We start from the raw sequence: 20,445 nt of genomic DNA, 5'->3' as shown, positions 1-20,445 counted from the left end.
TTCATGGAGCCTCTATTACAGAGACATGAATGCTCATAGCCCAGGTGGGGAAACCCAGCAAGAACTGTGTGTTCAGGTTCTTCTTGGCCTCTCTGTGCAGCATTCCTACTTCCGGGGTATGAGATAGGACCCATGGAGTGAGAAGAGACTTGACTGTTCTGTGGCCTTTCTATGGCCTCCCTTGGGGGAGGTACTATGAGGCAGGAACTGTGAATGAAAACTAAAAATATGTATATCTTCATATCACACTGATCAGCCAAGTCATGAAGCCAAATCCAGAGTTAAGGGGCAGGGATGTGAATTCCATTTACGTTAATGGCAGACACTACAAAGTCATATGGCAAAGGGTATAAAGATAGAAACACACACACAGAGACACACACAGGGAAGGACTGAAGAGCTGAGAATGATCCATCCAATCCACCACACTATCTCTGAACTTTGCTTGTATTTGCTTAGTTCATACTGCATGGTGTGTGTGTGTGGGGGGGGACTCTGCTGCCAAGGGCAAGATGGCTATTAGTTGTCCCTGTCTCACTTTCTCCAAGCTTAGCAGCCCTAATGGGCAAAGGCCATCTTTCTAGGAAACTTTATTTTAAGGAAAAAAAAAAACAAACTCTAAGAAGAATTCTGACTGGGCTGGTATGGGGTCTATACCTATCCCTGAAATAATCACCATAGCTAGGCAGACTGGAGGCCTCTGATTGACCCATCTCCACACATTATTATCTGGGGATGGAAAAGTAATAGGTCAAGTTTGACAGCCTCACAAGGAACACACAAAATTGTAAAGGAGAGCCAGACACAGCACATGCCTGTAATCCCAGCAGCTCAGGAGGCTGAGGCAGGAGGATCACAAGTTTGAGGCCACCCTCAGCAACTTGGTGAGACCATCAGTAATTTAGTGAGACCCTGCCTCAAAGTAAACAATAAAAAGGGCTGGGGATGTAGCTCAGTGGTAAAGAACCCCTGGGTGAAATCCTCAGTGCAAAAAAAAAAAAAAAAAAAAAAAATTGTAGAGGACACTTAAAGGAGCCAGTTTTGTGCAGACATGGCACTATAGGCAGCATGGTTCCTAGGCAGGAAAACCAGGTAAAAAACAAGTAAAAAAAAAAAATGCTGGAAGAACTGCCAGGCCCTGGGTACCTGAGTTTCAGCAATGGGACTTAGGCTGCAGTTGCTGATGTGTTTCTCATCCACACTGTGAACTTATGCAGCACCTGGTAGAAACGTGGGCTCTGTGACTACCTAGCTTTAAGAGGTAGAAAAAAGCCAGACATGATGGCACACAACTATAATCCCAGGAGCTCTGAAACCTGAGACAGGAAGACTGCATGTTCAAAGCCAACCTCAGCAATTTATATATATATATATATATATATATATATATATATATATATATATATATATATATATATATATATATATATATTAGTTATACACAATACCTTTATTTTGTTGATTTGTTTTTATGTGGTGCTGAGGATCAAACCCAGGGCCTCGCATGTGCTAGGTGAACGCTCTACCACTGAGCCACAACCTCAGCCCCAACCTTAGTAATTTAGCAAGGCCCTAAGCAACTTAGCAAGACCCAGTCTCAAAATATAAAAAGGGCTGGAGATGTGGCTCAATAGTTAAATGCCACTGTTTTCAATCTCTGGTACAAAAAGAAAAAAGAAAAACCTAGAAAAAAAAGCAATTGGAGGAGAAACAATTCTGTTTGGTTGAACTGATTTAAAAAAATTAAGGTGAAAAATATAAATTGATCTGAATCTCAGGGAAAAGTTATTCTGTTCCAACTTCAAGATTAAGACATCAATCACAGGGTAAATAAAAGGAGAACTGCATTTGCCAAGGTATAATCACAAAGCCTCGGTCACAAGGCTGACCTTTCACCAGGCTCCAGGAAACTCATGACTCAGAACACAGTGTGTGGCATCTTTTGGGAACACATCAACAACTTCATATTGGAAAAATAATGTTTTTTTTCCCCTAACACAGTTGAAGTGAGAAACTTACACTTAAGTCTTTTCGAATGAGATAAATGAGTGAGGGGGAGGGGTGCCAGCCTGAGGGGCATTGTGGAGAACTGCTGCTTGCCACTATGACAAATACCTGAAATGATCGACTTATAAAATAAGAAAAGGTGTACTTTGGTTTTTGGAGTTTCCAGTCCATGATGGGCCAGACTTATTGCTTTTAGGACTCTAGTGGCAGTGTGGGGTGGCAGAGCAAACTGCTCAGCTCAAGGCCAGGGTCCCACAATCCCCTTCAAGGGCATCCCTCAGTGACTTAGGGACTTCACTAGAAGGTCCTTAAAGATTCCACCACTTCCTGATAGTGCCGCCTTGGTGACTATCACGTAGGTTTGGGAGCCATTCAGCATCCAAACTCTAGCAACCCCATGTAGTGAAAACATGAAAGCAGGTACCATGAAGCCAGGAGCAGTGGCACAGACCAATGATCCCAGCTACTTAGGAGGCTGAGGCAGGAGGATCACAAGTTCAAGGCCAACCTGGCCAACTTAGCAACTTAAAACTTTAATAAAAATAAAAAGGGCTTCAGATGTAATCAATGGTAAAGCACCACTGGGTTCAATCCCCAGTACCCACCCCCCACTGCCGAAAAGAAAGAAAGAAAGGAAGGAATGAAGGAAGGAAGGAAGGAAGGAAGGAAGGAAGGAAAGGAAAAACGGTACCATTAAAGCAGAGAGGCCGGTGAGGAGAAGGGGCTGACGTGTTTCCTCCCAAGTGAAGACATTTTCCAGATGCCTCCAGGGAAAGCAATAAAAGGTCTCAGAGCCCACTCTCCGGGTTTATTCTCTCTCCTTCAAGAAGCCTGTTTCCCTGCCTCATCCGATTCTTGGCCTCAGAAAGTGGTGTGACAGGGCTGGGGATGTGGCTCAAGTGGTAACGCGCTTGCCTGGCATGCGTGGGGCGCTGGGTTCGATCCTCAGCACCACATAAAAATAAAATAAAGACGTTGTGTCCACCGAAAACTGAAAAATAAATATTAAAATTTTCTCTCTTTCTTCTCTCTCTTAAAAAAGAAAGAAAGAAAGAAAGAAAGAAAGTGGTGTGACATTAGCACTCACCTCTCCAAATTCTTCCAGAAAGTGAGTCAGATTAGAGTGTGGGAGAAGCCAACTATTTATTGCTCATGGTCTGAGCTTTGGGAGACATGTCAGATTCTAGCAGGCTCTGGGGGTGTAGCTTGGCATGGTGAGGCCCTAGGTTCAATCCCCAGCATGGTTGTTGTGGGGTGTGGTGGGCAGGTCTAGAATTAGTCTTCTTGTTTTTCACCAGAAAAAAAAAAAATTATATTGAGGGATCTGTGGTCTGTGAAAGGGCTGTATCCCAGCAGCAGCTTGTAACATATCTAGCAACTTATTAGAGTTTATTTGAGGGGAATAATAATAATGATGATGAAAATGTGTAACGGATTCAAATCATTTACCCCATTATAATGGTCTACTTCTCCGCGTTCCTGTCCTCTCTAAGCCAGAGCTCATATTTACCAGTCATATGAGTTCCAATTGAAATAAGAGGACTTCTTAGACAAGGATCAAGCCAGATCAGGGATTTTTTTTTTTTTTTTAAGCTAAGCTTCCCAATGAATATCACATTTCAGTTCCCTCCTCTGAGTTCCACAGCAATTGCATTTCCAGGCCATTCCACCCCAGGTGCTGATTTCATGAGGCCACTCAGGGCGGACTGGAAGGCTCCTCTCACTAGCAGAGGCCATATAGAGTGACTTGGCCATGGGACACCTTGGCTCTCACCCAGACTGTTTCAAAAGCAAGAATAGAAAAAAGTGGGTTGATCTGAGTTGGGGCTAGCAGTGATTGGGTCATTGGCTACGAAGAGTTACAAAACCTGTACTTGGCTGGAGAAAGGCAGTTGCAATATCTCCTCAAGATACCAGAGTCCCTCTGCCCTAGTTCTATTCAAACTCCAAAGACCAGGACTCTCCCTAAGGCCCAGAACTCAAGATAAGCTCACTCTCACAGATTGTGACCCAATCTTTGGAAAGATATTCAGGTAGGATTCTGGTTAAAAGGTCAAAAAAGCAATAAACACCATCCACCTGAAGCTTAGCAGGGGATAGCTTTGGATGGAAGAAGGTGGGTGAAGGTTTCCTGTGATGACATTGTGTTGCTTTTTGTTCGGTTGTTTTTGTTTTTTTGGTTTTTTTTTAAAGAGAGAGATAATTTTTTTAATATTTATTATTTAGTATTCGGCAGATACAACATCTTTGTTTGTATGTGGTGCTGAGGATCAAACCCGGGCCGAACACATGCCAGGCGAGCGCGCTACCGCTTGAGCCACATCTCCAGCCCCTTTTTTTGTTTTTGTATGTGTGTGTGTGTGTGTTTTGTTTTTTTATAGCATGAATTATTTATAAAATGCTATGTCTGTTCTCAGGTCAAAATATTGAAGTAAGCATGTGTTTTTGTGGCTCTCACAATAGCAACTTTTCTCACTTGGCCAGCACAGAGAATAAGATCATTTTATTGGACAAGAGAGTTTTATTTCCATGACATGAGAAAATCTGAGACTTGATGCCTTCATCACTTAATATGGTTGGGTTCTGTTGCTGTTTTTAGGTGCTTTTAAATATATAAGAGTGTGTCACAAGATATCTGTCATGCTTTTGGTTGAAAATTTATAGAAAGAAAGAATAAAGGAGAGTTTAGTTTAAGAAAATGAGGTGTTGTAGGGACAAAGGAGGCAAGGCACCGAAGATAGCAGGAAACAGTTTAATTTGGCTGCAGCCAGGCTCAGAGGGCACAGCTTTTGCTGTAATCAATTAATCCCCTGAACCCCGAGTTCAGGTAGTTTCAGAGTTTTATACCCAGCATGTAAGGGGAGGGGCTCAGAAGTTCACAGTCTGCAGAGGCTCACATAAAAGCAGCTTTTTCTTTCACTGTTCCGGGCAAGTTAACTCTTCAAGGACAACACCCGAGAAGAGGAGAGCTTCTTCTCTCCTCCCCCTGCCAGCTATTACCATGGAGCCCATTTGTAACTTATCTTAAAAATGTAGACATCTCTGTGAAGCCCAGCTCAAGGCCAGAGGCCTTGTTTGCACATTTCTTCAAAGTACTATACTGGATATGTTTGTGAAAAACTAGTAAGGGGGTGTCCAGCACCTGGAGTGCTGGTATCTTCTTGGCCAGTGGCCAAGTAAACAGTGCGACATGAAAATAGGAAGTTTATCTACATTGAACTCTTTTTCAGAGACTCTTTGGCTGACAGTCCCCAAATCAGCTATGGTGAGGATTTCTGGAGAAGCCCAGTTAAGACTTTTCAGTAGAGAAAGGGGGTGCCACTTCAATTCCCCCCTTTAATGATGCTCTCCATAATTTAATCCTTTAAATTTAAGAGCATCATTACCATCATCTTGGCTTAAAGCCTTATATAATGCCAAAACCTTAGTTGTTGTCACCCTCAACAGCAGCTTCTATAGTGGACCTAATAGTTTTAATGCACAGTGAAGCCAAACAGAATACCCACTACACCAGTTAAGCTTTTAAATCTACCAAGAGTTGAAAAACATCTCCTAAAAGCATGTTTGGGACCCAAACTTTAATGCCCTTCTAGGTATGAACTAGCACATGTGCTAGTTCTCTTGTGTTGATGGCTATATTCTTAATTGTTTGTCTATTGTCATCCATTTGGATGCAACAATCTGAGCTTTTGAACTCTCCACATATTTCTTTTTCCTCAGCCAGTAGGTAATCTAATGCCAAGTGGTTTTGATAGTTAGCCATTCGCATCTGGTCTGTTGTGTGGCTAGGAGGTCAAAAGCTGTGGCAGTCTGATTAATAATAATTTCTAGTACAGCTTGTAAGTGAATAATTCTGTTTAACATGTAAATAGGAGTTCTATAGCTCCAACTGCCATTTTGTGCCCAGGTAGTGGGACCATATGTGGCAATAATCCTCTGGGTGGCCAGTTACCTTCATCCCAAGATTGGTGACCTCCTAAATCAAGTTTCTTTCCAATGGACCTCTTTTTCCTTTCCAAAAAGTCATTCATCCACTGCATTCCTCTGGCAGGACAGGTCCTAAATATATGTTTTACCACCTCTTAGTTATAGTGGATTGTCTTAACACATAGTTCACATGATCTCTATGGTTGGAATAGGAGTAGGGCAGAATCCTTTAAGGTTATCAAAGGAAACCAAACTAAATAATAGACTAACATTTTGGCTAACATAGGTTAAACAGCATAAACTAACAAAGCCAAACTAATAACACCAAACAAATCCTAGAAAACTTATATAAGCAAGATAAAAAAGTATAAGTGAAGTTTTGTTACCCAGAGTCCAGTCAGTAGGAGTTATTTTTAACCAGTAGCAAAAAACCAAACAGAGAATTACATATATATCTAGAAGCAAGGGGTGGCAATGAATTATAGTATAAGAACTATCTTAGAGGTTGAAAGAGTTCATTAGTCCTGGTGGGAAGTTTATCTTTCACTGTGCATTGATCAGCCAGTCCCTCCTGTGTGGCTGAAACAGAGCCGTAGTCTCCTCAAGCTTCGGCCGTGTGTAGACCAGTCAGCTTCTGGAGTGACTGGAGCAGGGCTGTTCTCCTTCTGATCCTCAAGCTTCTCTGGTGCTCCTTTTTCTTCAGGATGGTCAGCTTCAAGGGTGTAGCAGCATCTGGAGAGCACTCCCAGTCCTCAGCTGCAGGCGTGAGTCTGGTGTAGTGAATCCAGGGACCTATCTCTGCAAACTTTACTGCAGATGGGGTAGATAAAATAACAGTGAAAGGGCCCTTCCAAAGAAGTTCAGGGGTTGAATATTTCATTCTTTGACCCAGACTTGATCTCCAGGCTTGAAAGAGTATGCACCTGTGGCCAAACTTACTGGCAATTTTTTTCTAACCCATTGGTTGAGAACCTGTAAAGTTTTCCCTAAGACCTGAAACTGTCATTTCAGGATTAATTTTCGTATCTCTCTTAAGTCTCCCTGTAGTCCCCTAATAAAAGGGGGGCTGCCAATGTCTGGCTGGGCACAAATGCCGCAGTTTGGCTGGGCACACAATCACGAGCCACCACACAGCTTGTAGATTCAAACAGCAACTCTTTATTCCCGAACTCACACCAGCCGTCTACAATCACGTTCTGGGGAAATCCACGTTCTCTGCCCAAATCCACACCCACTGGGCTTCTATATCCAAAATATACTGTCTGAATCCCGTGAGAACTCAAGGGGAACTCAGGCAGCAGGATACGCCCTATTCCCAGCAGGAATAATCTTAAACCTTAAACCTGGAACCTAAACTGGGAACGCCCTAAACACGATTATCTTAAAACCGGGAACACCCTAATCTGCCTTGGTCCTTGAGCAAGGTCACCTACATTCAATGTCACTGCAACATGTCAGCAACATGGGGTACGCTGGCAAGGAAATTGTCATACCTACTTGGCTAATGGCTCCCAGCAGGGGGCCTCACGTACATTATCTCAAAAGAAAAGAATCCAGTCCTCCTAGTGTAAGTGGATCTAATCCTCAGCAGTGTAACAGGGAGAAGTTCATCACAATGTAAGTGAGTCTCCTGACACAGCTTACCCAAGAGAGTCTCCTGACACAGCTTACTCCTTACACAGCCCATCCTTTTAACTTTACCAGAACTCTGCAGCCTATATGCAGTATGTAACTTCCATCTGATGTTTAAACTCTTGGTCAGTAATTGTATCACTTCTGCCCAAAAGCTGGCCCATTGTCTGAGCCAATAGTTATTGGGACACCAAATCTGGGATTAATTTCCCAGAGAAGCATCCTAGTATCTCCCTAGCCTTTTTACTGCAGGTAAGAAAGGCTTCTACCTAGTCAGAGTATGAACACACAAAACCAAAAGTTACTTATAGCCCTGTGAGCGTGGCAGTTCAGTGAAGTTTACTTCCAAGTCTTCAAAAGGTGCTCCTCCTATAGTTTGGATTCCTGGTGGGAGCTCTGGCCCCTGACAAGAATTGTTGTGAGCACAAACCTCACATTGTTTGCAGATCATCCAGGTGTTGCTTGTGAGCCAGGGGACATAGAAATGTTGACTTAGAACTGTCTCAAGTGTTGTATGTCCAACATGTTTTCCTGAAACTGCCTGATAAAGGCTGGGGCTAGAATCTCCTGGATGTCTATTCCAGCCATCAGAAAATCTCCACCATCCACCTGGGAGAAAATTTTCTTCTTCAGTCTTAAATCACTTACTTTCATGTTGGGAATACGTTGGCTCCCATTCTGTTAGCTAGTCGGCCAGGCAGAAGGGCAGCATTTAAACCTGGGACTGGATTTTCTTCCCGTTTCATGCAGACAGCTAACCTGGCTTCTCTGTCAGTTCTCTGGGTGCCCTGAGAAACCACAGTGTTTCCCTTTTGATGACCTTGGCAATATATAATCACAACCTTCCTGGGAGCCCACAGTGCATCCAAAAGTTAAGAATTTCTTGCCCATACATCATGCCCCCCCCCCTTTTTTCTCTTCTGAGTTAATTAGCCTACATAAGGCCCTATGAACATGAAAGGTAGTGAACGCGTATTTTGAGTCTATGTAAATATCCACACAGACTCCTGCTGTCAACTGAGGTGCTTGAATCAAAGCAATAAGTTTGAAGTTCCCTGAGGGAGAGGTTCTGCCTTAACAGTGGAGTCCAGAGTGACCATTGCATATCCAGCAAAACATACCTCACCTTTTATAAAACTGCTTCCATCTGTGAAGTACTCTGCATCAGCGTCCTTGAGAGGCTGGTCTGTTAGGTCTGCTGGAGAACACTTCATCCATGACCTCAATACATTTGTGATCAGGTTTTCCAGGTCCAATGGGCAGCAAAGTTGCTGGGTTTAGAGTTCTGACGACCTTAACACGGATACATGGGTTTTCACATAACATGCCCTGATATTTGACCATTCATTCATTAGTCAACCAATAGTGTCCTTTATATTCTAACAATGTCAAAATTGAATGAGGAACTCTGACAAACAGTTCTTGTCCCATGGCCAGTTTATCAGCTTCCAACACCAGAAGAGCTGTGGCTGCAAGGGCCCATAAACAAGGTGGTGAGCCCTGGGTTACAGAGTCCAGCTGTTTGGACAAATAGGCCACTGGACGTTGCCATGAACCAGCATCTGAGTCAAAACTCCCATAGCCACTCCAGACTGATCATGGACATACAGAAAGAAAGGCTTTATGAGGTCAGGGAGCTCTAATCCAGGTGCACTGGTGAGTGCTTGTTTAATGTCCTTAAAGGCCTTCTGCTTAGTTGACCCCCATATTAGAAGATCCCATTCTCCCCCCTTTGTGGCTTCATACAGGGGTTTTGTCATAACTGAAAGTTGGGATCCCTATATGGCTGAACCCAGGAGCCCCCAAGAATTCTCTAGTCTGATGGCAGGTTGAAGGGACCAGAATTGAGCAGATCTCCTGTTTCTTTTGAGGCTCAGTGGTTGTTCTGTTCTGTTGTTGAGTCAGATGATAACCAAGGTATTTGACTTTTCCTTGATAGATGTGGACTTTTAAGTTAGAGTACAGTGCTGTTGCAAAGATGATGTACTCAAGCACCTGGGAGGAACTATCATTTAGGGAAGGGAGGCATACATAGAGCCTCTGGTGCTTTAAGATGCAGGAATTTTTTTTGTTATCTCCCAGTGCAGGATCTTGGCTGTTAGGATTCTCCAACTCTTCAATCTAATGTAAATCTTAGTAGAAACTGATGACCTGGGACATCATTTGTATAAAAGGCATCTATGTAAATCTTGCTGTGGGCCTTCTGCTAAGGTTGGAGGGCAGTGGTGTGGTCCCATGCAGGTCTCAGTGTGGCAGCCACATTGTACCCACCTAGGTGTTGTTCTTTGTCTGTGTGGCTTTATCCTCCTGCCAGGTGGGCACCTGCTCTAATTGTATATAGTAGCTGTCCCGCTTGTGTTTTTGTTCAGTATGCCTGGTGCATGGGGCTCTGTGGCCCTTCCTGCTGGTGGCTCACAGAGTGTGGCTTGGAGCCAGGGTGGCATGTCCTTTGGAGTGTGCACTCTATGGCCTACTCTCGGGTATTAACATGAATATATTTCTGGTTAATTTGGGGGCTTGCAGCAGCTGAGCCCTCCTGAGGTGCTGGGTCCCGTGCATCAGATGCAGTTGTGCATATCTATCGGACCCCTGCCATATTCGTCAATCATCAACTTCTGAGCAAGTGGGAAGAAACTGAAAGGAGGGGTTGGGGCCAAAGTCTTGGGGGAAAACATTCACTCCTTCTCTGTTCAAGTCTTAGCTTTTGAGCATAGCAGTGGGTGCTTGCCTGATGGGCCATTGGAGGCTTCCCCTTTTGTCTGGCCACGCTTTTTTTTTTTTCTTGTAAACATTTGGACCATTGGCTTTGTACTAGTGAGACCCCCGCTTTGAGTGACCTCTGGGTTTGTAAGGAGATCCATCCTCCTCTTTATCTTTCTGGTCTGCCTGTCTTTGAGTCTCTGGGTTTCCATTAATGAACACTGTGGTGGCCACCTTAATCAGCTCACTGGCACACTTATCAGTAAAGTCCTCTAGGATTGTAATTTTTGGCAATGGCTCTCTGAGTCTGTCCTACAAAGACTGCATTGATCACCAGTTGCTTGCACCTGTGCATTTCTTCACTGACAAACTTGCACTGCGGCTGCAATGTTTGTATGATGCCCCTCCTCCCCCAGGCACCTCTGGGCAGGGAGAGGGGCAACAGTGGCAGTGGCCTGCACATTTAGCTCTGAGTCAGTTGGGCACATCTCTTTTGATTATTTCTGCCAGTTTCATAAGGCAGAGGGGCCTTAGGCAGATGTGGGGCCGAGAGAAATGTTCAGGGTTATCAAGGGGTTCCAGAGGGAGATGCTGGAGCAGTGGGAGGCTTATCTCAGCTCTGTTTGTCTGCAGATGCGCTCAGCTTAGGCTAGGGCTCAGGGCTGGCTCTGATTCCTTCTAACTCTTGAGCACAGACTGTGCTTTGTTCTCTTTTTTTTCTTTTCCTTTAGACTTTCTATGAGATCTTCTTCACATCTCTTTATCTTTAGAACTTCTTCTTTGTTGGGGCCCTGACCTAGGTCTGGATAATGGGCTGCATCAGATCAGTCATGGTCCAGGGTTTCTCCGTGTAGGAGGGAGTATGATTTTTCCAGCTTATGAGCTCAATGGTAGAGAAAGGCTGGCACACAAAACTGCCTTGTCTCCCTCAGGTGTTTCCCTCTGGTCAACATGAGCAGGCCCTTTAGTCCTTTGCAGGGGCATCTGGAGAGTTCTCATCTGAGTTGTGGCTCTAGTCTTGGAACAAATCTCCCACCTTAATCTTGGGAGGTGAAAGAGTCTTTGGTCCTAGGAAGCCTTTGGCTCTGAGGACATCACAGAGGAAGGAATAGAAAGTATTGGGGGGTGGCTGGGGATGTGGCTCAAGCGGTAGCACGCTCGCCTGGCATGCATGCGGCCCGGGTTCGATCCTCAGCACCACATATAAACAAAGATGTTGTGTCCGCCAAAAACTAAAAAATAAATATTAAAATTCTCTCTCTCTCTCTCTCTCTCTAAAAAAAAAAAAAGAAAGAAAGTATTGGGGGGCCATCATTTGTTGCCTCTGAGGACAAGGGGGCTAGGGGACAGTCTGTTGTCCCAGTGGTCTTGGAAAAGTTGGGTAGAGTGGCACATAAGGTCTTGGGTCCTCTTCTGGCTCACGGGGAAAACTGTTCCCTTTCCTGTCTTTCCTAGTCAGGTTTTCTGTTTAGCTGCTTTCTGCTGGGTCTTAGAGACGGTTATGCTCCTGGCTAACATCAGCTTGGACTGTCTATCTAGACAGGCTCTCAACCAAGGGGGGCTGTTTCTGTACTATCTCTTGCCAGCAATCAATATAAGAGAATTGGTTCAGAGGTTCCAACAACAATCAAAAGGACCTCAGCAATGACTCTCTCATCTAAGGATCCTTCTGGTAGCCAGCCCACATCTTGGGTGGGCCATTCTAATTCACAGAGTATGCAAACTTTGTGGAGTGAGTTTCACCCCACGGTTACCAGGAAAACCTTCCTAAAGGTTTCTAACACACATTTCAGAAGGCTTAGTTTCCTTAGTGTGTCTCCCATGTTCTACCCTGCATCGGTGTCGCACACTTAGAACAAAACACACTTAGGACAAGACTTGCTTCATTCATCTCCAGCCATTCCCCTTGCAGGGATTTAGGGCCCTCTTGGCCTTGTGGGTCGCTATCAAACCCCCCACACACACCCCTGGAGATTTCACCTAGACATTGGTTGGTGAAATTCCGCCATAGACTGTATGAGGTGCCACGGAACCCCGGATCAGGCTCTGCACTTGCTTCAGCCCTTGGGTTGGGTCGGAACCCTTCCCTTTGTCCGTCTCATTCACACAGACATGTCCAGAATAGAATTTCTATACCAACAATTCCAAACCAATCAAAAAGGGAGTCACGGTTTCCCATCTGCTCGCTGACCCCGAACAGAGACTACTCGGGCGATTCCCCGGGTCCGTTTCAGCTCCAACCACTTTGGAGGGTACTCGGGACCACAGAGGTAGATCAAGCCTCTCTTCCATCAGCTTAGGCCTTGAAGGGTGAAAGGAGAGTGACCACAACACTCAGAGCAACCACAAGATCTTTATTGCAGCAGTGCAACAGAGGAGAAAAGAAAGAAGGAAAGAGAGAGAGAGAGAGGGAGCGCACGCAGGAGAGAGACAGAGAAAGCAAGAGAGATAGCAAAAGAGAGGGGGGCCTGGCAGGAGGGAGTTTTTATAGCCCAAATCTAATGGGGCCTCTGGGTCTGCAAGCTGCCTTGTTGGCTCAAGGGGGAGTTAAGTGTTCAGCCTTGAGCGGGGTTGAATGTTCAGACTGAGGCAAACAGGTGATAAAGGACCAGATAGAGGGGGGTTTGAGTGCAAGGGCTATCTTGCAGCCAGCATCTGTTCAGCCTGCCCTGCAGACAACACAGTTCAGCCTGCTCTGCACCCAACATTCCTCCCTTTTTGTTTTTCTAAGTGACACAGGGGACAGCATAAAGTCCTCTGGCTACTTCCTGCTTAATGGTGGGTGGCGTTGGACCTAGAAGGGGGAGTGGAGGAATATTCGGGGGACAGGTCTGAGAACACCAGGGCAGCCAGAAATAACACTCAGTGGCTATAGACAACTACTGTGGTAGGGGTAAAGTCCATAAAAGTTCCTTGAAGCCACAAGTCCTCAATGGCATCAAACCAGTCCTGGATGGAGGAGATTCTTGGTATCAGACACTGGTCCTGTAGCAGGGACTCTAGGAAGTATTGGAGGTGGCTTGGTTGAATCCAGTAATGTTAAGGGTGACAGACTGATTGCATCCAGTGGAAGGGCAATCTCCTTGACCTATAAACTGAGAGTGGGTGGTGTCATCCTGGTGTCATGTCGCTTGGATGTAGAAGAGGTATCTGTGGTTTGAGATAAAAACTTGAGACAGAATAATGATTAGTAAAAGAAGAAAAGGGTTGGCAAGAAATTTTGAGTTTGGTGGGCGTGGTGGAAGTCCAGGACTGGACATTTGGAACAAGTGCCTTTTTAAGGTGGGAGACATGGTACCAGGGGGAGTGGCCCAAAAGCTTGGCCACCATTGGGGTAGTAACTATGACTGTATGGGGTCCCATCCATTGAGGTTCCAAAGATTGAAAATGCAGTTCCTGAAGAAAGACTGAGTCACCCAGTTGAAGAGGGTCCAATTCAGTTGGTAATTGTGCGGGGATTGAGGCGATGAATGGAACAGGAAGGCACCGGTCTGCATGTTCCCTTAGGAGTTTGCATAGAAGTGTGAGATTAGGCAGGTAGGACACAAGAGGAGAAGGAGTGATTGGAAAGCTTTGGATGATTAAGAAAGGCGCCCATAGAACAGCTCAAAGGGGCTAAGGCCTGAGGGGGCTCAAGGGGTTGCCCAAATTTGGGTGAGGGCCAATGGCAAAAGATTGGGCCAGGACAGTCTGAGTTCAATAGCATGTTTAGTGAGATGATCCTTGAGAATGCCGTTAGGCCTCTCAACCTTACCCAAGGATTGGGGTTAATAGGAGATGTGGACCCTCCAAATGATGTTGAGACCTTTGGAGACTAGTTGAACAACCTGAGAAGTGAAGGCCAGATTGTTGTATGACTTGATGGAGGTGGGAAGTTCGAACCTGGGAATAATCTGCTGGATGAGAATGGAGGTGACACTGTTAGCAATTTCCCTGGATGTAGGGGAGGCTTCTATCCAACCTGAAAAAGTATCAACCAAAGTAAATAGGTAGCAAAGCTTTTTGTGCCTAGGCACATGAGTGAAGTTGATCTACCAGTTTTTGCCTGGCTAGTGGCTCCTCATCTGAGGTGTGGGGAGTTTAGGTTTGATGCTCCCTTGTGGGGATACTGTAGAGCAGACAGAATAAGCAGAGTGGACATGCTGGAGAGTAGTTCTCATTCCTAGGAAGTGAAAGAGGTGTTGTGAAAACTGGAAAAAGGGGTTAGAGATGGTTTTATTTATTTATATATTTTTTAAATATTTATTTATTTTTTTTAGTTTTAGGTGGACCCAATATCTTTATTTGACATTTATGTGGTGCTGAGGATCGAACCCAGTGCCTCGTGCATGCTAGGCGTAGAGATGGTTTTAGATGGGCACAGAGTCTCTGGAGCCAGAGGAGTTGATCATGAGTCATAGGTCTCTATCTTGGGCATCAGGGCTGATAGTCTTAAAGAAGTAGTTGATTGACCAGCTTGTTGGTGAATTTGTGTATCTGATCTTGCATGAACTTCTCTAGGCAATTTAATAGACAGGGTCCTATTAGGAGAAACATAGAGAGGACTAATAGGGGTCCTGTGAGGGGGAGGAGCCAAGGCCATACTTGACTGAACATTCCCCATGGAGCCTGTTGGCTTAGTTGCTGTCTCCTCTTTTCTAGCTGTTCTTGTCCTTTATTACTCCCAGGAATGACTGTGTTTTGGCTTAACTGGTTTTGGTAGGTGTTTAAGATCAAGTTGGTCAAAATTGACTTTGTTTCTATCTATTGTTAAGAGTCATCCGAGTTCCCATAGGGGTCGCTTGTAGGGGAACTTGAGAGCAGCTTCTTAGTTCTGCTAGTGCCATTTGCGCTAGGATGGGTCCAGGCCTTGCTTGACCATGTGGCTTCCCTTGGAAGCATCAGAGATGTCTCCTGTCTCCAATGACCCTCCTATTCACAGCAAGTGCACTGATTGGCTTTTCATTCTCCAGTGGTCTCAATAATTTCCCTGATCAGGAGGTTATGTGGCCCAGAGTTGCAAAGCTCTTTAGAGAAGTTCCCTGTTCCCTGGATTCAGACTGACTCAGAGGGCCAGAGCCAAATATTGGTTTTCTTGGCCATTTTAATTTAACTTTAAGTCTTGATCATAAACATCCAGCAAAGTCAGTTTCACCCTAATTAAGAGTATTGGGCTTTAGCTGAAGTCTGGCCTACTTTGGAGTCATTCTGACATGTAGTAAGATGGGAAGCACAGCCTTATCTCAGGTAAGGCTAAGATTTATAAATCTTAGGTAAAGTGTTCTACTATAGAACTGATCTTTGTTTTTAAATATCATTTTATAAAGTTTATACATGTTGTTGCTTGATGTCATATGAATACTAGGTAATACGGTATATTACATTTAAATTGTACCCAGTGTATAGAACTTTATATTAATCTTATTGATAACAGGTCCAGTTATAGAACATTAAATGATATAAATAAATCTCCAATATGTTATTTTTATAAGCCTAAAATAACCATGCAATCTTTTGGAGAACACCAGCTTGATATAATTTTTTTAAAGCTTCTATCTTAATGACATATACCTGGAAAAAATGAATGCATTTAATATACAAAGAAGAGTAATAGTACCACAATTATTATTAATGTTTTTATATTAATCAAGTTTAGCTTTTAAAGAAATAACATATTATAATATTGCAAAATAACAGTTGTTGTTTAACCATAGTTGTATACACAGACCTTCATTAGCACTTACTTAAACCTATATAGCCAACGTACACAGAAGTTATCACTTGCTTAAACCCTCTTATTTACTTAATCATATAGACTCTCTTATCTAGAAACATATTTTCCTTCTATTAAATCCATACTTAGAACCTTCTAATTTCACCTTTCCTATCTGTTAACTCCTTCTTTATTCACACTTTGAAACAATCCTTGTAAATTTCTGAATTTAGGCAAATTATTCCATTTTAATAAGAGATATTTTGTTATTTGCAACACACAATTAATCACATCTGTTGACCATTTCATGAAAACATGAACAATGTTTAGGTATATAGAATTATACTGTTGTAGGGACGGACAAGACAAGGCACCTAAGATAGCAATGAAGATAGGGAAATAGTTTAATTTGGTTGCAGCCAGATTCAGAAGGCACAGCTTCTGTTGTAATCAATTAATCCCTGAACCCCAAGTTTAGTTGTTTCAGAATTTTCACCCAACATGTAAGGGAAGGAGCTCAGAAGTTCAGTCTGCAGAAGTTCATAAAAAGCAGTTTTTTGTTTGTTTGTTTGTTTGTTTTTCTCTGTTGTGGGCAAGTTAACCATTCAAGGACACTTGGGAAGGAGAGAGTTTTTTCTTCCCTTTCTCTCCTCTTCCCCCCACCCTCCCCACCCCTGCCAGCTGTTATCATGGAGCCCAGTTGTTAACTTCCTTATCTTAGAAATGTAACCTTCTCTGTGAAGCCCCAGCTCAAAGCCAGAGGTCTTGTTCACATATTTTGTGAAAAACTAGTAAGGGGGTGTCTAGCTTTTTGAGTGCTGATTTTTCCAGCCAGTGGCCAAGTAAAACAGGGCAACAGGAAAATAGGAAGTTTATCTACATTAAGCTTTTTGTAGAGATTCTTTTGCTGAAAGTCCTAAAATCAGCCGTGGTGAAGATTTCTGGAGAAGGTCAGTTAAGACTTTTCTGTGGGCCTGGTAGGGAGAGGGAAGACGGGAAGGCAGGGCTGAGAGCAGCTCCTGGTGGATCTGAGAATGAGGAAGGAGAGATGTAAAAGAATAATGGGAAAGGGGTTTGGGATTTTCCCTAGCAAGGAAAACTTGAGCAGTAGAACAGGTAGAGCAGAGGGGAGGATGGGAGTGAATATCCCAAAAACCCTGTAAGGGACAACTCTTAGTAAGCTGTTTTCAGTGATGACAAAGCAACTTTAAAGGCCATTTTCACCAGATCTCTGATAGGGGTCCAAGGGCTCTCCTCAGCTTTGATATAGCAGCTTTTTACCCATTTTTTCGAATTCTCACAGTAATTGTAGAGATCCCTTAGAATGGAGGGATCCAGGGACCCAAAAGGGAGGCCATCTGCTTTGGCTGTCTAAGGGATAAGTGGGCCAGGCCTGGGTGCTATATTTGATCAATTTTGGGGGGGTTTATGTCTGGTGTCAAGGAGAGGGTTTTGAGGTTATCCAAGAGGCATTGTAGGGGAAACTGATTTATTGGCAAAAGGGGCATCCCCACTAGAGCCAAAAATCAGGAGTGCCTTAGTGGCAGGTTCGAGCTGCAGAGATTGGTCGTCACCAAATCCTGACAGTCGAAGCTCTCGTCCTGGAGGGAGCCGGAGCCGGAGCTGTGGGAGACCTTGGCCAAGGCTTTTCTGGACCCCTCCTGGAGAGGCCGGATACTCCCAGGGCCGGAAAGAGGGTAAAGAGAGAGGGGAAGAGAGAGGAAGGGGAGGGTAAGGGTCTCTCTGACGGCTGAGTCTTGAAGGTGTGAGGACTAGGATTTTAGGAGAGCCACCGAGACAGTGAAGATCTGGGTGGACTGTGATGTTGGGTTATCTGTTATGTGTTCCCAGAGGTTCCTTGGAGGGAGACCTACAAAGCCAATGCTGGTAAACTACCAGCTGGGAAGGGAAGGGAATAATTTTGAACCCAGGAGTCTATTCTGCCCTAGGAAGGAGTCCCTGAGGGCCACCGTGGCCTTGAAGGCTGTGATGGGGTGTTTTCCTCCCTGCAGGTGGGCAAAGAGGTTTGCTGGACAATCAACGGTCAAATCCTCCTGACACCACCATTGGGTTTAGAACTCCAGGAAGGGGAAACTCACCAATTGAAGGTCCGTGGTGCATGGATTTCTGGCGATCAAGAAAATGGGTTCAGGCCGTCCCGTGAGTGGCACTTCCGAAGGAAGAGGGACCCAAAAGTGGGTTTTAACCCTCTCCCGGGTTTCGGCACCAAATGAAAGGAAAGTGACCACAACACTCAGAGCAACCACAAGATCTTTATTGCAGCAGTGCAACAGAGGAGAAAAGAAAGAAGGAAAGAGAGAGAGAGGGAGGGAGCACACGCAGGAGAGAGACAGAGAAAGCAAGAGAGATAGCAAAAGAGAGGGGGGCCTGGCAGGAGGGAGTTTTTATAGCCCAAATCTAATGGGGCCTCTGGGTCTGCAAGCTGCCTTGTTGGCTCAATGGGGGGTTAAGTGTTCAGCCTTGAGCAGGGTTGAATGTTCAGACTGAGGCAAACAGGTGATAAAGGACCAGATAGAGGGGGGTTTGAGTGCAAGGGCTATCTTGCAGCCAACATCTGTTCAGCCTGCCCTGCAGACAACACAGTTCAGCCTGCTCTGCACCCAACAAAGGGGAAGTCAGGTGGGTTGCAAAACCAAATGGACCTGGGTCCTACCTTTCAGCTGGGCAGTGCTCCAAAGCCCTAATTCTGGTTCCTGTTGCCTGTGGGTTCCTTGTGCTCAGGGTGGAAGCCCCAAGGCGCTGGGTGAGTCGATCATCCTTCAGGCCAAAAGTGGTCTAGGCGAGCCAAGGGGACTGCTGTCCTCCATCGCCCCAGGGAAGTCAGTCCCCAGAGACAAGAGAGGCAGAATAGCCTTCCTTACCTCTTCTGTCCCATCTGGATCACCAAAAATGTTGTAGGGACAAATGAGGCCAGGCACCAAAGATAGCAGGAAACAATTTTATTTGGCTGCAGCCAGGCTCAGAGGGCACAGCTTTTGCTGTAATCAATTAATCCCCTGAACCCCAAGTTCAGGTAGTTTCAGAGTTTTATACCCAGCATGTAAGGGGAGGGGCTCAGAAGTTCATATAAAAGCAGCTTTTTCTTTCACTGTTCCGGGCAAGTTAACTCTTCAAGGACAACACCCGAGAAGAGGAGAGCTTCTCTCTTTTCTTTCCTCCCCCTGCCAGCAATTACCATGGAGCCCATTTGTAACTTATCTTAAAAATGTAGACATCTCTGTGAAGCCCAGCTCAAGGCCAGAGGCCTTGTTTGCACATTTCTTTAAAGTACTATACTGGATATGTTTGTGAAAAACTAGTAAGGGGGTGTCCAGCACCTGGAGTGCTGGTATCTTCTTGGCCAGTGGCCAAGTAAACAGTGCGACATGAAAATAGGAACTTTATCTACATTGAACTCTTTTTCAGAGACTCTTTGGCTGACAGTCCAAAATCAGCCATTGTGAGGATTTCTGGAGAAGCCCAGTTAAGACTTTTCAGTGGAGAAAGGGATGCCACTTCAGAGGAGGTAATAAGCCCAGTTAAGCACTGCACTTTTTTTTAATTTATTTTTTAGTTGTAGTTGGACACAATACCTTTATTTGTTTTTATGTGGTGCTGAGGATCGAACCCAGGGCCTCACGCTTTCTAGGCGAGCACGCTACCACTGAGCCACAATGCCAACCCTAAGCACCACACTTTTAAATGTCTAGCTAAAGGTTTTAGATTTGTCAGGATTCTCAGTCAACAGGGTATATAACTATTTTTCTGAATTGTGGTAAAATATATGTAACACAAAATTTACATTCTAACCATTTTCACTTGATAATTCTGTGACATAGGGCAAATTCACATTGGTGCCACCATCACCACCATTCCACCATTCATCTCCAGAATATTTTTTTCTTCCCCAACTGAATCTCTGTACCCATTACACACCAACTCCCCAACCCTAGCCCCTAGCAACCACCATTCTACTTTCTCTCTCAATTTGACATCTGGAAGTATCCAGGAATACCTAGGATGTCTCCTTACAAGTAGAATCAGAGTATTTGTCCTTTCCTTCCTAGCTCATTTCACTTAGCATAACAAAGTTCAGCCATGGTTATTTTTAGTTTTGTGACCAAACCAGGCCCATTTTTTTTCTTCTGCTCACTCTGCTAATCACTGAAACAATGAGTTTTGCAAATGAGAAAGTTTATACACAAGGCAGCCAAGTGTGGCATGGTGTTCTGAGGCATGGGGAAAGGCGATTGGAGATGAAGTAATCAGGGTGTCCCGTTCAAAGAATGGCAGGTTAGTGTAATCTGAGGGTGGAGTTTTGGGGTCCTGATGTCAAAAGGTCACTTCTCAAAAAACAAACAAAGAAGCAAAAAACTGCACAGGTCCAAGTAAATGAAAAGTTGGTAGTTTTAACCAAAAAAGTTCAAGTCCCTGAAAAGCTTCCTAAGCAACTGTTATCATCATAACCCACAAGTCAGAGGTGTTAT

At 44.5% G+C, this 20,445-nt stretch overlaps 1 long non-coding RNA gene across 1 annotated transcript; it reads right to left on the bottom strand.

The window, feature by feature from the left end:
- Nucleotides 1-12,599: 12,599 nt before the first annotated feature.
- LOC124103282 (uncharacterized) lies at nucleotides 12,600-18,511 on the bottom strand. Its single transcript, XR_006855161.2, has 3 exons — nucleotides 18,058-18,511; nucleotides 14,021-14,159; nucleotides 12,600-13,435 (listed from the first exon to the last, which is right to left on the bottom strand). It is a non-coding gene; the product is annotated as an uncharacterized LOC124103282 (long non-coding RNA).
- Nucleotides 18,512-20,445: the final 1,934 nt, after the last annotated feature.

The sequence above is a fragment of the Marmota monax genome, unplaced genomic scaffold (genome assembly GCF_021218885.2).
Source record: "Marmota monax isolate L192 unplaced genomic scaffold, Marmota_monax_Labrador192_F-V1.1 WCK01_AAM20220418_F8-fsc00163, whole genome shotgun sequence".
Classification (NCBI taxonomy): Eukaryota; Metazoa; Chordata; class Mammalia; order Rodentia; family Sciuridae; genus Marmota; species Marmota monax.
This window is presented reverse-complemented; position numbering and strand designations above follow the sequence as displayed.